This window comes from Tenrec ecaudatus, chromosome 1, assembly GCF_050624435.1.
Source record: "Tenrec ecaudatus isolate mTenEca1 chromosome 1, mTenEca1.hap1, whole genome shotgun sequence".
In the NCBI taxonomy this organism is placed as follows: Eukaryota; Metazoa; Chordata; class Mammalia; order Afrosoricida; family Tenrecidae; genus Tenrec; species Tenrec ecaudatus.
In genome coordinates, this window is record NC_134530.1 from 154655017 (window position 1) to 154674261 (window position 19245).

Sequence of the window (19245 nt, forward strand, 5' to 3'; positions counted from 1 at the left end):
TTCAAGAAGAATTGGCAACTATAGTAAAAATCTATATAATTCTTGACAGTCTTTCTTAAAGTTTTAGATAAGGGAGGGCCTACCACCCCTCAAAACAAACAAACAAGAAACCCTTCACTGTCATCAAATCAATTCAGATTCCTCAGAGAGTTAAGAGACAAGGCAGGCCATGGACAAACAGACAGATGCATTCATTTTCATCACAGCTCGGTTCACAATAGCCAGAAGTTAGAAACAGCATGAAAGCCCTTCCATAAAAGAACGAATAAAGAGACTTTGGTCTCTACACACAACGGAATACTTTTCACCCCTAAAAATAATGATGAAACCACAAAACACCACATGATATGATTGGACATGGAGAACATTATGCTGAGTGAAGTTAGTCATTAACAAGAAGACAAATGTTGTATGGGCACACGCCAAGACAAAGACAGGCAGAACTCTCAGGTCAGGCTGCCACACAATGTTCTTCCCAGGCAGTGGAGTAGTAAGCATGCTCTACTACATCACTCCCTTATGAGTATATCATGAAGACCACTTCTCCAGGGGAGGCCTCTCCTCAGCCGGGACAGCCTGGCATTAGGGGAGTGTAAATCAGGGCTAAATAGTCATGTGACAACGTCCTACAGTCCCCCTTACTGGGTGGATACTCACTGCTCCCTTGGTATTCAATACTCTCAGTTGGAGATTCCTACTCAAAGGAAGGGTGGTGATGTCTGTCTCTAAGAAGATTACCTAACTTCTGTGAAGGCGAGAGGGTGGTTTGCCTTTGGGGGAATGCTGGACCAAAGTGTCATGGAGTTGTCGCTGGCTTGCCTTGCTCCCACCAACCTTAAATCCACGTGACTCTGCACTCACCAACTAGCATGTCACTGAGGGTCAAAACATGATCAAAACAACAACTGACCAGATAATTTTGCCCAGAAAATCTGAGGAAGTACTAAATTAGACGGTGTCCTAGAAGGGAGATGTGACTGAAAGCTTCAGCTAAATTGCCCCCTCTGGGGGTGAGTAAGCCGAGCTATGGTCGGAAAGCATGGCTGGGAGGGTATGTGGTGAGTTCTGCCACTGGCTTTCCTGTGGACTTGCTGTGTGGCCGAGGGTGGTGTACGGGCTCCACATTTCAATGTCCTGGTCAGCAAGTCAAGTGGGATATCAGCTTTCACTCCCAGGCATTGTGAGAATGAATTAACAGGCGCAGAGCCCTTGAGGGATGCTGAGCTAGTGGAAGGTCCAGCCACGCAAACAGGGTAACTTAAGCAATCTTACATCACTAGATGTTCAAGCAGCATATTGGCGGACTTGGTTTCAGCCTGCAGCAAATATTTGTGGAGAGGTTGGAATCTCCCACTGGGATGTTTGGGGGCTCTAGGGAATTGGCTTTCCCTGTTTTCACTTTGGCCTTTGCGTAGCTTTGAGTAGAGACTTATATCTAGACCTGCTGCTTTGTTTTCATGCTTACAGTTTAGAGTCTTAGAGGTTTGAACAAATTGTCACTGTCTCCGCCGGAGTTTTAAAAGTGCAAAACAAAAATAAAGTCTCTTCTTGCAGAGCGTGCTTGAGCTGGATTGAAAAGTGTATGTATTAGAGAGTGGTGCAAGGAGAGTGTTAGAATCGAAATTATTTGGAAAAGCAGGCAACCTAAACTGGGTAGATGTTTGTCTACTCCCTCAACCCCTCTCAAGGATTACTCGGCAGAATGGTTCCTGCAGCTGCCTGGTTCCACCAAGACCATTGGGGACTTTGTTTTCTCTAATATTTGGCCTCTGAGCACTTGTGCAGAAGCACACAGTATTGTTGGTTTTGTTGTTGTTGTTAGTTGCATTCGCATGGCAATTATGTACAACAAAGCAAAGCATTGCCCCGTCCTGTGCAATTCCCCAAATGTTGTTGTGTTTAAGCCCGTTGTTGCAGCCATTGTGTCACTCCATCTCCCCGAAGAGCTTCCTTTCTTTTGTTCTGGTCCTTTATGCTTTATCTGAGAGCATCATCCCATGACCTCTTGAGAGTTCAAATCCAAAATACAGGTACAGTTTTCTATATCCAATGTATCTTAATAATGTGCTCACTCCTCCATTTTCCATGCAATTTTCCTCTTTCTAATCCTTCCCACATGATTCCTATTCTCCTTTCTCCCCACCCTCTTAAATCAGGAGCTCTTAGGTGGTACAAGCAATTAAGCGTGGCTAGCTGAAAGGTTAGTGGTTTAAACCCACTGAGAGGGACCTTGGAAACAGGTCAGGTAATTTGCTTTCCCAAAGGTCACAGCCTTGAAACCCCTGTGGAGCTGTTATATTCTCTACACATGGGTCACCATGAGTCAGAATTGACTGGCTGGAAACTAAAACTCACAAGAACACCAGTCTTGTAATGTCTGAGTACATACTCTGTTTATTGGAAGGATGTTGGGCTGTGAAAGTTAACAGACTTGCTTTCCATATACTGAGATCACAACCTTAAGCAAGATGTCATTTCTTTTATTTTTAAATTGATTGGTTTTTAATAGTGGTAAGAACATAATAACAAAACATATGCCATCTGAACAATATCTACATACACAACACAATTACATTCTACAAACTGTACACCCATTCTCGCTATCATTTAAAACCATTAACATAAACTCAATGTATCTTTAGCAAAAAATGTGACACTGTTCTTAACAATAGTGCCTGATGGTTTTATTGTGAGCAGCTCAGAAAATCATATATGCAAATGTATGTGGCAGACAGGGTCTTAATAAATTTGAATTCCTATAAATCAGATTAAAGGATAAGTTTCTAAACTGCAGAACTTCAGAGTCTTCGTCTATGAAATGAGAATCTACAAAAAATAAAGTGAATACATAAAGATTTATATCTTAAGATTAATGAGCAAAAAAATGACTGCTATTGGCCTTTGTAAAACAGAAAATGCATGACCCACTATTCTGGGAATAACTATTTGAAGAATAGTGTTACATTCATCAACAAAAATCTTTTTGAGTTCTAGGCTGAAGTACAATAATGTCAGTGATAGGATAATATTCATATGACTACAAATAAGACTTATTAGTGTTTACGATATTCAAACTTATATACTAACCACTAATGCCAAAATTGGGGGGAAAAGGGGAATTTTACCCTCATCCAAAGTCTGAAATTGATAAAAAATGTAATCGAGGTGCATTGATATATACTAGTGATTGGAATCTGGAAGCTGAAAACAAAGGATTGGAAGTTGGAAAATATTGCATCAGCAATAGAAATGACCCTGAATATCAAATTCAATATTATGCAAGGCCAATAACTTATTGAAACTCCCCCCCCCCTCTTTTTTCACAACACAGTGCCAACTATATGGGTGGACCTTACCAAGCAGTAAGGCAGAGGGAGGAATTAGAATGACTGTGCCTGTGGGAAGAAGATGAAGTTCAGTATCATGCATCAGAACAGATCAGAGGTCAACAGTGAAACTGTTCTTCAATTACTCATATGCAAGTTCAAGTTGAAGGTGAGTAAAATTTTAAAAGTCCGAGAGAAAAACATGGCTGGCCCCACTATGAAACATGATGCCCCTCAGTGACCAAGGGCAATACAGGGGACAGCACTAGAAACACAGTGTGGGAATTTCACCTGACCTGATCCCACCACACCGCCGCAAAGCACTGGGAGAGTGCAGCGGAACAGCAAGGGAATGGAGTGGCAAGGTCCCCATGGAATGCTGAAAGTGGACTTTGGGGCAAGGGCATGGTGCCCCAACAGACTGGACTGGAAAACACTCCTAAGGGCCAACAAATGATCCTTGAACTAACTACAAGCTCTTCTTTCTTGATGTGTTTTGTTTTGTTCTGTGTCAGTGGTTTGTTGTTGTTGTTTTGTTGTCTGGTTGTATACTGTTGCTTTGTTTTCCTCTGTCTTGTTGTTGTGCATGTTATTGTCTCCACAGGTCTGTCTAAATAAGACAGGCTGGATGAACTATCTGGAAGAAAAACAACAGGACCGACAGTTACGGGGGAACTTGGGATAGGGGGAGGGGGGGGAGGTAGGGAAGTGGTGTTAACAAACACAGGGACAAGGGAAAAATATGGGACCCAAAATGGTAGTGAGGGGGGAGTGGCAGGCCTGGTAGGGAATGATCAAGGGTAAGGTTACGTAAAGAAGAGGTATAGCTGTAACCCAGGTGGGGACGGAGCATGGTAGTAGGGCAGGAGGAAAGTCAAGAGAGATGGAGGAAAGAGCTAGGAGTCAAAGGGCATCTATAGAGGTCCAGACAAAGACATGTGCATGCAAATATATATATGAGAATGGGGAAATAGATCTATGTGTCTATATTTATAGGTTTAGTATTAAGGTGGTGGAAAGACTTTGGGCCTCTACTCAAGCACTCCCTCAATGCATGAATACTTTCTTTTATTAAATTGGCACTCTACGACGCTCACCCTCCTGACACAACTGCTGAAGCCAAAGCAGGTGAACAAGTAAATGTGGTGAAGAAAGCTGATGGTGCCCGGCTATCAAAAGAGATAGTGTCTGGAGTCTTAAAGGCTTGAAGATAAACAAGCGGCCATCTAGCTCAGAAGCAACAAAGCCCACATGGAAGAACACACCAGCCTTTGTGATCACGTGGTCCTGAAGGGATCAGTTATCACGCATCAAAGAACAAAAAATCATATCATTGGCTGTACACCTCCATGATAGGATCGCTGAAGACAAATGGGTGCATAAGCAAATGTGGCCAAGAATGCTGATGGTGTCCGGCTATCAAAAGAGATAGTGTCTGGGGTCTTAAAGGCTTGAAGGTGAACAAGCGGCCATCTAGCTCAGAAGCAACAAAGCCTACATGGAAGAAGCACACCAGCCGGTGCGATCACGAGGAGCCAAAGGGACCAGGTATAAGGCATCAGGCAATATATATATATATATATATATATATATATATATATATATATATATATATATATATATATATATATATATAGTGAATGAAGGGGAAATGCAGAGTGGAGACCCAAAGCCCATTTGTCGGCCACTGGAGATCCCCTCACAGAGGGGTTTAGGAGCGGAGATGGGTCAGTTAGGTACGATGTAGTACTGATGAAGAACACAGCTTTCCCCCAGATCCTGGATGCTTCCTCCCCCCAACTACCATGATCCGAATTCTACCTTGCAGGACTGGATAGGGCAGAGGTTATACACTGGTGCATATGGGAGCTGGAGGCACAGGGAATCCAGAGTGGATGATACCTTCAGGACCAGGGGTGTGAGGGGCGATACTGGGAGAGTAGAGAGTGAGTGGGTTGGAAAGGGGAACTGATTACAAGAATCCACATGTGACCTCCTCCCTGGGAGATTGACGGCAGAGAAGGGGAGGAAGGGAGACTCCGGATAGGGCAAGATATGACAAAATAACAATCTATAAATTATCAAGGGCTCATGAGGGAGGGGGCAGCGGGGAGGGAGGGGGAAAAAAGAGGACCTGATGCAAAGGGCTTAAGTGGAGAGCAAATGCTTTGAAAATGATTAGGGCAAAGAATGTACAGATGTGGGATGTGCTTTATACAATTGATGTATGTTTATGTATGGATTGTGATAAGAGTTGTATGAACCCCTAATAAAATGTAAAAAAAAATTTTTAAGTCCAAGAAAGCCAGAAATACTACCTTGAGTACATCCCACTTGCATTTAAAGACCTCCGTCAAAAATAATTTGATGCATTAAACACTAATGTTCAAAAACCAGATGTGCTGAGCAGGCAATCGTACATGAAGAAAGCAAAAGACCATTTAAAAGACAAGAAAGAAAAAAAATACCAAAATGGATATCGGAGTGACTGATGTTTATGTTTGAATGTAGAGTAGCTAAAACAAATATTAAAAAATGATGAAGTAAAAGAGCTGAACAGAAAATTTCAAAGGGCAGCTCCAGAAGACAAAATAAAGTAATGTAACGAAATATGTACAGACCTAGAGTTAGAAAATCCAAAGAAAATAAATTGTTCAATGTTTCTCAAGGTGAATGAACTGAAGAGAATATTCATATCTCAGTTGGAAAGATGATTATATGGAAAAATATTGAACAACACTGGAAGCATCAAAAGATTATGAAAGGAATATGCAGTCACTATATCAAAATTAACTGATCAATGCACAACTTTTCAGGTGGTAGACTATGATCAAAAGCTGATGGTATCAAAGGAAGAAGCCCAAGTTATACAGAAGGCATTGGTATTAAAAATATCAATAAAAGGGTGGAAACTTGGAAGCACACACTCATCTATGGCATGAAATTTGGAAGACTGTGACCTGGTCAACCAATCCTTCCAAAAGAAGCTGATCCAACACCATGTGGAAATTATCGGGTGATTCCACATGCAAGGAAATTTTTACAGAAGATTGTAAAAAATAGTGGTAGATTTACATCAACAGGGCACTGCCAAAAATTCAAGCTGAGTTCAGAAGAGGACATAAAATCAGAATATCACTTCTGATGTCTGGTGAATCTAGGCTAATATCGGAGATACCAATAAAATCCATGTTTTACTGACAATGTAAAGACATTCCATGATGCAGATCATTCAAGTTATGGAGAACAAGATAGAGAATGGGAACTTCACAACACTACTTGTGCTCATACAGAACTTTCACCAAGAAACACTCCTTTGGAGAGCGCATGGAGGTAGTGAATGATTTTAAGCAGGGAAAATTGTATGCCAGGGTTTGTGGTAAAGTGAAATTAATTATTATTGACTCTTCTGACTCTCTCTGTAACTCCCACCAATTGATTGGGTGGATCCATGCAAATAAGGTATAAACGCTCACTGCCATTTAGTCAGTTCTGACTCATGGCAGCCCTGTAGAGCAGAGCAGTACTGACCCCCTTCGCTCCCAAGACTAAATGTTTACAGTGGACAGCCTCATCGCTACTCCACAGAGCAGCTGGGAGTTTCCAATGGGTGGCCTTACCGTTAGCAGCTCAACTCATAACCCACTCTAATGAGAGGATTTGTCAATTTTGCCAATTCTCTGAATATAAAAGAGCCTATCAGAAGCAGGAAAAGAGAGAATTCTCAAGATCAATTGTCAATAAACAACAGCTGCCAGCAGAGCCTGTAGAAAATCCTGTCGTTGGTGGCAGAAGAAAGCAAACGCCATCGTATGGAGACCACGTGGCACAGCAAAGGAGTCATGCTGAGAGAGCAGAGGAGCTGTGCAGCTGAGACTAGGGGACAATGAGGCAGAGAGACAAGTGGCTCTCCTGGCCCACAGTGGTGAAGGCCAATGGACCATGTGACTAAGAACGTAAGGACAAGAGAAAGACCTAGCTGCTGGCTGAGAAGAGGATTTGCTATGGACTGTAACCTTGATATTCTCTGATACTGGCTCTTGGTAACCTGTTAATGTCCCGAATAAGTCCCCTTAATCAGGAGTGTGGTCTGTGAGTTCTATGTGGCCACAGCAGCAGATTATGAAATCCAGCAAGGAGTGCCATGGGAGGACTGGTTTATATCAGAATAGGATTAAAAAAGGGTGGGAGGTTGAGGCATGCCTGACCTCTGCCATGTGGCAATCAACCTTGGGCTGGATTCTCCTTGTTACTAAAGCCAGAGGAGGTCAGAGACGGACCCCCATGCCATTTACGTGGGGTCGTGTCCATTCATCATATTTACTCAGTCTGCATGCTGAGCAAATAATCTCAGAAGGCCATGGCATCAAGACTGGCAGAAACTGCAGATGACACAATCTTGCTTACACCTAAGAACAAAAAGATAAGTCCTCTGGTTTATTTATTATTATATGGGATTATGAAGTAAGGTGTATATAGAAGAGTTTACAAAACTGGAAATCATTGAGCCACTGTCTTTTCTTCACAGAAAAGTGAAGGTACAAGCATGCTGGGGGGAGAGGATGGAGACCAAGGTCAATATTGTCTATTTGTGCCTATGTCTTTTCATTTTTGCTTTCAAGATAGAACTGTATCACTTTCCTTTCTGATGTGGCTTCTTACCATCTTCAGAATGCATAAAGACAATGCCATGTCTTCAATGAAGCAGAACACCAACACTAAATTCTGTCATCACCTCTCTCAGGCTATAAAGTAGTATGGGGTGGGCCCAGGATCTCAGTCACAGAATCGCCACCCTAGTGAGCTAACTTGAGCCAGCCTGTAAAATCCATTGCTCAGATCCCTTGACAGTCATTTCATATCATTACGTTTTCTCCCTTTCCTGAAATTATGTTTCCTCCTGTCTGTAGATGAAGCATGAGTGAATTGGGAGAAGGTTGTGAAGATGAAAAACCTTAAAACAAGAGAAAAAGAGATCATATTGATAACATCTTACATGTATAAATGCTTTAGAGTTTATTAATGCTTTAGAGTTTATTAATTACTTTAAAATATTGCTATATATTATTATTGTTATTTCATAAACTTTTCTAAACCTCAGTTCCTGATCTGTACAGTGTGATAAAGCCCACTTCATAGGGTTGTAAAGATTGACAAATAGTGTATTTAAACAATCCAAATGTGTCGGGAATTCACTCATTCTTTTATTTTACAAATATTTATGGAATGTCTACTCTGTTCCAGACGCTGAACTAGACCTGGGGAGAGATGAGTAGATAAGATCATTTAACCTCCTACCCTTGTGGATCATGCACCTGGTGATAAGTAGTAAGCGTGCACACACACACAGATAGCTAGTATTAATCTTAACATACACCTGAGAATTAAAATGAACTAAAAATTTCAAGAGAAACCATGAATATACAATTGATGGTATATGGCCATCATATACAAAATGATGGTCTATGGCCAAGGAGTTGTTGGGGAAAAGACAAAAATAAGGCTTACGCTCAAGGTTCTGGATGGATCAGCTGAAAGGATGGTGGTACACTACATATATGAGCCATAGGGAAAATAGGTTTGGGTAAGCAAACTCTAACTTGGCTCCCAAAGATCACAACTTTATGGCTTGTGTTTTGTAATGCCCTCCTTGAGTTTGCACTGGATTTACAGATGGCAAAACCATTGGGATGTCACTTCTAAGACTATGTGACAAAAATTCTATGACTTGCTCATTCTATCTCTCTCTTTCTCTTTCTGTCTTCCCGGAGCAAGGGTAACCCACTCTATATTGTGAGAAACTCAATGGAGAAGCCCACATGGAAAGGCGCCGATGTCTCTAATAAACAAGCAGTGAGATCCTGAGACTCTTAATTCACATGTGTGAGGCTGGGTTTTCGGAGGCCTACCAAAATAAGTGAGCCTGCAGAAATATCCTTTTCCAGTAGAAAATGACCTCAGCCAGACCAATACCTTGACTTCACTTTTATCACCTAGTTAAGCAAACACAAATTCTTGACCCATAGAAACTGAAAATAATAAATGATTATGTTTTAAGTAATATCTTGTGGTAATTTGCTATAAAAGTATATGCCATGCATTAAATAATTGTGTGTATAAAATTTCCATTTTGTAAATTTTAATTTGAGGTGCCAAAGAATGGGAAGAAAGAAGAAAGTTGAATCTTTCTAACCCCATAAAGATTTACAGTCTTGGAAACCCACAGAGGTGGGTCTTTTTTAAAACAGTTTTATTGGCATATAATTTACATATCATACAATTTAATAGCTCATTCATAGTGTGAAAGTTAGGCTTTTTGTGCCAACATGCTTCCCATAGGAACATGTGGGTGGAGTTTAGCCTGTCAAACAGGTCTCAGCTTGAGTGGATGTGACCAAGACAAATGGCGCTCTGGAGGTCGGCCCCTCTCTCTCTCTGCTCTCCTCCTCCTGTTGACAAGCCATGTGCAGCCACACGGAGACCTGCAGGAACCCTCAGCTGCTCCATTGCCATGGGATCCACAAACTGCACCCACTGGCCTGTGATCCTCCTGCATTTTACATCATTGCATGTGCTGCATGAGTCTGAAGGGGGATTTATGAATTAGTATCAGATATGTGGGCTAATACTGGACTTACGGACTTGATCTGGACTGGCTGGCACATTTTCTTAATATACAATTGCTCTTTGATATAAAGCTCTTTCGTACACATCTGAGTGTCTCTGGATTTGATTCTCGAATCAACCCAGTAAAGCACATAAAGTAAGAAGAGTTGCAGAATCATCACCACAATCAAATTTAGAATATTTTCTTCTTTTTTGTACTCACTTTTATTAGCTCCTCCTTCCCCCAACCTCTCCTAACACATCTATTGTTTCTTTGAATGTACCTATCTGTATTTCGTATGCAGAAAAACAAAAAAGGAAAAGAGAAACTAACAACAATAAAGTAAAACAGAGCAAAATCTCAATCAAAAAGAAAATATTAAAAGCTATAATAATTTTTGAATTGGTCAGAAGATCAAATGATAAGGTGTCCCCAATCCCCAGGATAAGACAATAAAAAAGTGTCTCCAGACAGTGCCAAATGACTCCTAGAATACAAGCTTATGTTCAGTTAAGAATCATTGGCCTGCATGATTTGCATATCAGATACTGCTGAGCTATCAGAATAAGCCTGGAATAACATGCTGGCACATCAGATACCTCTTGAATCCCCACATGATGATGCCAGAGAAAGGCTCTTTCTCCCTAGTAACGCATTTACCTTAATAAACCTTAAACTTTACTTCAAAAATAGCCTTTGAAGGCTTTTAAAAACCACATAATAGCTTTTTTAAATAAAGAAACCTGACTATAATGCTCTTCTGAACAATTATCTGTATGAAAAGAAGAAATCCAAGCTGCATTGAAGGCACTGGCAAAAAAAACAAAAGTTCAATGAATTTACAGAATACCAATGGAAATATTTCAAAATACTGGGGCAGTGTTGAAAGTAATCACTAGTCTATGCCAATAATTTGGAATTCATATACATGGCAAACTGATTGAAAGAGAACCTATGTCTGTTTCCATTCCAAAGAAAGGTGATCCAAAAGAATGAAGAAAATGTGGAATAATATCATTAATATCACATGCAAATAAAATTTTGCTGATGATAGTCCCTAATCTGCTACCAGAAACTCGAGTTGGATTCAAAACTCATGGCACAAGGGATATCATTGTCAACGTCAGAAGGATCTTGACTCAAAGCAAAGAATACCAGAAGGATGTTTATTTGTGCCTTATTGATAATGTGTTGATATTTGATAACGTTGACCATAATCTATGAATAACATGGTGAAGAATGGGAAATTCAGAAAATTTCATTGTAATCATGCAGAAATTGATTATAGACCAAGACTCAATCAATTGAATAGAACAAGGGAATATCAAATGGTTTAAATTCAGAAAAGGCGTTCATCGAGGTTATATGTTTTCAATGTACTCGTGTGTCTGTGTGTGTGTGCGCGCGCAGAGGGTAAACCAATTTAAACTAGGAAGGCAGTCAACGAAGACCCCAAATGAAGGGTCATTTAAGTTAAGAAATTAGTAAGAATTTCTCAGGTAGAGAATAGAAGGAAAATCCTTCCAGGTAAAGGTGATAGCACAAAGCCCCATGACCAGCAGGAGCATAGATTAGTGTGTTAGGCAGAGGCAGGGTTCTCTAGAGAAGCAAAGCCAGGGCACTTATGATTTTTAATATATATATATATATATATATATATATATATATGGCTAGGTTTATACAGCAAGAAGGAATATAACAATTAATTAACAACAGTATGGAGGGTTCAGTTCAACTAATTTCCATGGAACAGTAAATATAATGGAAGTCCTTCAACTCATTTGGGCTGTGGGGTTCAAGGTCAAGGAATGAGACAGTAGAGTCTTCCCTTAGGCAAGGCAAGCAGAGTCTGCCCACAGGCAGCAAACAGCAGGGTGGGTCACCAATTGTCAACAACTCTGGAATTTAGCATAGCAGGCCCAAGTGGGATATTGAACTCAAGCAATGAAAAAGGTGACAGGATCCACCAGCCTAATGCTCAAGCGATGTACACACCGGCAGCATGGCAAAGCAGGTTTTGAAGGAGCCTCAAACTCTAGTGACATGAGCCACAGTTGTCTTGGCCACAGGTAATGTAGCTCACAGATTGAGGTAGCGCACTAGCTGAAGAAGCAGCACACTGCAGCATGCTCCCATCACCAGAGAGCAAGAGAGAAGGGTGGAGTGTGGGTCCTTGCAGAGCCATTTATCTCTTTGCCCTCCATTAAACCGTGACCTTATTAATGCCATATGTTCCTATTGGCAAGGTTGGCACAATAAACTTACCTATCACATTTAGAATAACAGAAATAGAGTCATGAGAGTGTCATGGCAAAAGGAGCTGAAGCTACACTAGAAGGCAAATTCACTGTCGATTATTTATTTATTTATTTATTTACTTGCATTTTATGTTAAGTAGAGTGGAAGAGTTTTTTTTTAACAGGAAAATAGTTTTGTCTGATTTGGGAATAAGAGTGGAATAAGAGTGGAAATAAGAGAATAAGAGTGGAATAAGAGAATAAGAGTGGAAATGTTGACTAATTAGAAAGAGATTTCCATTGTCCAATTGGGAGATAAGAAATTTCCATTGTCCAACTCCTTGATTATGGGAGTTTTCGTCGAGATGCAAAAAAGTCAATGAATCAATTTATTTTAGGTACAAAGTTTATCAATCCTCTGAGTTGGAGCTATGCCTCATATAAGAAGAAAAGAATCATGCTTTCTACTTCTCAAGCAAGATTGGCTCTCGGGCTATAAATTTTCCATTCACAGGCGAATTTGAGGTTGTTCCAGCACAGAGCAGAAAATAGTTTCATGTTTTTAACTTATAAATGCTTTTCTTTTCAGTTTGGGAAAGAGTCCAGAGTGGTGCAATCAATTACGTGCTCAGCTGATTTGGATGTTCAAGTTTAACCATAAATGCCTTGAAAGAAAGGCTGGTAATCTCTTAAAAGTCAGCAACTGAAAACCCTGTAGAGTATGAATCTAACGTGAGGAGCTCAAGGATCGACAGCAACGATGCAAGGTTTAAGCTACAATTTCTGACTATTGGATATGGTTGCTCTCTGCCCCTCATAAAATCTTCTGAAACCAGTCCTAAAGCTTTCCACTATCCAATATGGCTGCTTCTTTCTACCCTAAATCTTCTCTGTTATGGAGGTCACCCTCAAGGGAAGTTTCCTATTGGACAATGGCGCCCTTCTTCCAAGCAGGAAGTGGTGTGATCATTTTGCGAACACTTCAAAGCTTTACTTCTCATCTCCTCCAAGGCCTCCATGCGGAGGATCTACGTTACCTGCCATATGTGGAAGTGCAGGAGGAAAGACCCTCTTCCTCTGATGGCTGCTATGGCGGCCATTACAATGACAACATTAAGAGATATTTATAGTGTGACTGATCCTAAAGGGCAGGTCTATAGGTACTGGTAGGGGAGAGTGTGTGTGTCTGAATGAGCCTGCTGTCTTCAAATCCACATCATCCATGATTTTACTGAGAAAAAACCCAAAACATATTGTAAGAACTTCATGGCTCACTGTTTAATGTTCCAATGCCTTAGGCTTGATGTGTGTGTGGTGGGGGCGGAGGGGTGGGGGCGGACAGATTCTCCTATCCATAGCCCTGCCCATTAGCTACTTTGGGCTGCAGGGAAAGAAATGGGTACAGAACAGGAAGGAGTTAGGTGAGAAGAAAGAGAAAAGCAACAGACAAATGGAAAATACTGTCCCCATATCCTGTCACCCTTACACTTACCAAAGTTCTTTGTACTTATGAGAGAGCTTCAAAATGTATGTGGAAATATTCAATTAAAAAGTGATTTAAATTTTCCATGAATGTTTTAAGCCCTCTTGTATGTATAATCCCTTCTTAGATTATGTTGGATGGCAATATTGCTGCCTTTCTCATCTCTGTTACCTCATAGTCCAAAGAAGTGTCTATTATATAAGAAATATTCAATAAATGTTAAAACAATGAATTTTGCATTAGCAGCATATGATTTAAGATCCTAACAGGAAGAATCAGTAGAAACAAAAGGGAAAAAGTAACTAAAGCCTATGTTTGTCCCAATTCCTTTATTGATGGTTCTGGTAGTTTGGGGGTTTTCTTCTAAGTTTGTGATCCACCTTGAGTTTGTTTTTGTGCATGAGGTGAGGTTAAAAATCTTGTTTCATTTTTCTACAGGTGGATATCCATTGTTTCCAGCACTGAGTCTTCCAATCCACGAGAATGGGATATTCTTCCATTTGTGGAGGTTGCTTTTGGTTTCATGTAAGAGGGTCCTATAGTTTTCCTTGTATAAGTATTTTGATTTGGGGGTTAAATATATCCCTAGATATTTAAATTTGTTCCTGGCTATTTTGAAAGGTACCGTTTTCTTGATCTCTTCTTCTGTGGTCTTGGCTAATGTGTACAGCAAACCAATAAACTTCTCTTTGTTGATCTTGTATCCTGCCACTGTTCCATAATCCGCTATTGCTGTCAGAATTCCTCTTGTGGAGCTTTAGGGATTTGCAATGTACAGAATCATGTCATCTGAAAATAGTGATATCCACCTCCTCCTCTTCCTGTTGGATACCTTTAAAGTCCATCAGCTGTGTTATGTTGTTAGCTAGGACCTCCAGTACTATGTTGAATAGAAGTGAGGACAAGAGGCATCGTTGTCTGGTCTCCTTTTTCAGTGGTATTGCTTCATCTTTTCTCCATTGACTATGACATTGTGTGCTGGCTTTTCATAGATAGCTTGTGTTAAGTGGAGGAATTTCCCTTCCATTCCTATCTTCTTGACTGTCTTAATTAGGAATGGGTGCTGGATGTTGTCGAATGCCTTTTCTGCTTCTATCACTATTATCATGTGATTTTGTGGTGTATAATATTGATGGATTTTTCAGGTGTTAAACCATCCCTGCATCCCTGGGATGAATCCCACCTGATCATGGTGGATGATATGTTTTATATACTTTTGTATTCTATTGGCCAATATTTTGTTAAGGGTTTTTGCATCTATGTTCATTAGACATATTGGTCTGTAGTTCTCTTTTCTTGTGGGATTCTTGCTCTTTTTGTGTATCAAAGTTATACTAGGTCTGTAAAATGAGTTTGGGTGGGGTTGACATCCTTTTCTACGATCTGAAATAATTTGTAGATGATCAGTGTAAGTTCTTCCTTGAATACTTGGTAGAATTCTGTAAAGCCATCTGGTCCAGGAGCTTTTTGTTAGTAGTTTCTTGATAGCCATATCTATTTTGCTGTGGGTCTGTTGAGGTTCTTGACATCTATCTGGGATAGTCTAGGGATGGATAGTTTTTACAAGTATTTTTCCATGCCTTTCTGTTGTTGAATTCATTATAATATGGGCAGTGGAATGACCCAGGGAACTACAAAAACAGACACCTACACTTTATTCTGTATTACAGGTCTATAATACAAAATTTTCCATGGTGGGGGGGGTTGTTGAGTAATTTTTTTCTAAAAAGGGACAATAAACCTTATAATTTTGGGAAACTGTGATAAAGCTGAAAAAATACTTGTACCAAACATACAAAGAACCCCTGCAAAGCAATACCAAAAAGTAAGTAAAAGTCTTATACTAATACTTAATTGAAGATATACAAATGATCAATAAGTGCATGTAAAGATATTCAACATCACTAGTCATCAGAAAAAATGTAAAGTATAAGTTCAAGTAGTTAATTTTTTTAATTAAAAAGTATTGGTAGAAATGTAAATAATAACTAATTTGGGGAATTGTTTGAAAATTGCTTATAAGGAAACTTATCCTGTGTCTCAGCATTTCCTGATAGAGAACTTTTCAATAGAAATAAGAAACTGTATCTATAAAAGGAGTTGTGTGGAACAAAACTCAAAATCATAAAAATGACCAGGCTTACAGAGACTGATAAAACCCCAAAATCTATTATGCTTAGTCATGCTTCAGATTTGGAAATGAACTCACCTTTATGGCTCAGTGTTCAGCCAAACAAAAGACAAGTCTTTAGGAGAAGCGATAATGCTAGAGTGGTACATCAATTATCTTAGAATAATCAGCCATTGGAAATCAAAAAAGGAAGCATTTACCCGAAGACAAATTTTAAAATGGTTAGTGAGATAGGTAGGTATATTGTGCCAACCTGGTCAATAGGAATATGTGGGATTAATAAAGCTGCAGATTGATTGGAGGCCAAGGAGATAAATGGCTTGGCAAGGTCCACCCCTTTCTCTCTTGGTCTCTGGTGATTGGACCAGGGTGTGGTTGCTTTAGTAAGGCTAGTTCTCTCCTTCAACTTGTGAGCTACACTACCTGTGGGATAGCCAACTCATCGGTCCTATTGTTAGAGCTTGGGGTTCCTTCGAGACCTGCTTTGCCATGCTGCTGATGTGTGCATTGCTTAACTTGAGGCTGGTGGATCCTGTCCTCTTACGTTGCCTGAGTTTTATATCTAATCCAAGTCTGCTTCGCTAAGCTACTGAGCTGCTGACTGTTAATGACCTGCCCTGTTGTTTGCTGCCTGTGAATCGACTGCCTTCATTGCCCAGGGGGAGGGCTCAGTTGTCTGCTTCCCTGACCGTGGACCCAGCAGCCCTCATGAGTTGAAGAACTTACAGTATATTAACTGTTCCATGGAAGTGAGTTGAATTGAGCCCTCTGTATGACTGTGAGGACTAATTAACTGTTATATTCCTTCATGCTGTATAAATCTATCTATATTTATACAATCATAAATGTCCTGGTTTTGTTTCTCTAGACCAGTGGTTCTCAACCTTCCTAATGCCGTGACCCTTTAAAACAGTTCCTCTTGTTTTGGTGACCTCCAAAACATAAAATTATTTTCATTTCTACTTCATAACTAATTTTGCTACTTTGTGAATCAGGCGATCCCTGTGAAAGGATTGTTCGGCCCCCAAAGGGGTCATGACCCACAGGTTGAGAACTGCTTTAGAGAATCCTGTCAACACAGGAAAGGAGGAGGATGGACATAGGAAAGCAAGTGAGGAAATGTGGTAAATTATGCTACTTACAGGACCAAAATCAATAAGATGGAGGAAAATGTGCATGAATTGTTCAACAGAAAACTGATCTGCTCTATAAACTTTCACCTCATTCACTATAAAAAGTGTAGGGGAAAGTAGCTTTGTTATAGTAACCCAAAACTAGAAACAATCCAAATGACCATCAAACAGTGAACTGATAAATAAGAAATATAAAGAAACAAGAAATAAGCTACAGATACAAACTGTAATAGGAATCAATCTCATGTGTCAGTTTTAGCATAAGAAGCCAAAACCCAACGAGTTCAAGTTGCACAATTCATGTACATAACGTCTATAATAGACAAAACTAGGCTTCTGTGATAGAAATATCATCAGCTATTGGCTGAATATTAGGGTGTATTGATTTCCAGGGAGTGTGATAAAACTTTCTGAGGTAATGAAAGTGTTCTATATCTTCAATGAATTTATGGTTTACATTTATGTACAAATTGAGATTATACATTTTTTAAATCGATGAACTGCACACCTAGAATATCTACATTTTATTGCATACAAGTTATATTTTTAAGTGAAATTATATTAATAATAATGGTAAGGAGGAATAAAATGTACCAATTCATGTAAATATAAGACAGCTACAATTAAAATAGGGCCAAACTTTCTATTTCCTACCATAATGAGCACTTTATAAGAGCTATTAGAGATCATGGGGGGAATAAAACTACTTATCTAGTAAAGAACAATGTCAATTTCAGAAGACTAACACACTACTCATAAAAGTTTTAAGAGATTACTACTAATAAAAAGCTAAGAGAGTGGATTATGGAATACTTTTCAAAGTCATAATAAGTAATTCTGCCAACACCAACAGATGGGAATTTCCAGGTGGAGCCAAGAGACCCATGGATATCAGGCACAGTTAATAAAAAGGACAAACACCAAGTTATATCATTGCAATATTTTAGAATAGCAGGATAAAGAAATGATTCTGAAGGAATATTAGGCACATGGAGCTGTGACAGAATGAAATACTGTGGGCAGCCCTGGATGGGACACAAAGGGACTACAAATGACACTATCAAATATAAGCCATGGGACTTAACTCAATGACAGTGAATTGTTTTGGATCCAAGCTTAGCCAGTCAGCCATCGGAGCCAAAAGAGATGTGTTGATCCCCAAGTATAAAGGTTTAGTATGAATGATAAATATAAATATAAATATAAATATATATGGAACTAAGAAGGTCAGGGAGAGACTTGAAAGCAGATTTCAAAAGTGAAGTATCCATATATGGTTGCTGTGAGAAGGAATCAACTCGAAGGCAGTGAGTTTGGCTTGGGTTTGTATTGAAGACATTTATAGGCTAGGAATGTACAATTGTGCGTGACATAATTCATGTATGTAAGGATTGTGATAAGAGTTGTATGAGCCCCAATAAAATGATTTAAAATAAATTTTTTAAACATGGAAGTCAAGAGCCTATTCCATTTGGGAACATAAAGTTTGGTGAAGGGCAAGGAGAGAGACTGTTCTCAGAGTCTCTAAAAACAACAGACATAGAAATCCTGGGGTTTTTAGTTGATAATAACCAAATGGAAATATTGTTAGGATAATATGTGACTTTTTATATCATCTGGGCCATGTTGTTCACCATCATTAACCTTCATCCAATTATCTTGTCCAACCACTGTGTTAGGATTTCTCTCCTCTATCCTTCATGCACTCTCTTTCATTCATATTACCCCCACAGGCCACATGTTAATTAGTGTTTAAGTTTTATTTTCCAGGTTTTCTTTATGGGGTTTGTTTTAGTAATTGGACTTCTGCTGGTAGCCTGCAGATTTTATTAAATTAGGAGTAAACTTTTGTCACTGTTTAAAAATCACCTGGTAAAGTTGGAGTTAGTTGAGTGAGGTTTTTTTTCTTTTTAAATTTTATAGATTTTCCTTCAGGGAAAAATGGATGAGGCTTTTTGCTGCAAAGTAAATGTGGCTTATGATAGAAAATTAGAACAGCGGCTCTAATAGCTTCCCAGCAGCTACTGGGAAGTGTAAACACAATTACCAAAGGGGTCTTTCTTTTCTCTTGCTGTGGTTGGTGGCCCATTTCAAACAGGTCCTCTTAAAAATCACACCAAGAATAATTATATGTGCCTTCTCTCTGGCTTTATGAGCATGGGAATAAATGAGGCTGTCACTTTCGGGTAAATACACATATAGGTTGAGGTCATTAAAAATGTATTATGCTAGCACATGGTTTCTTGAGCTAGACTTTGGTAAATCTATGGCAAGAAAAGCAACTGGTGTAAATACTTGGGGAGAGAGAAAGCACTCTGTAGATCCAAA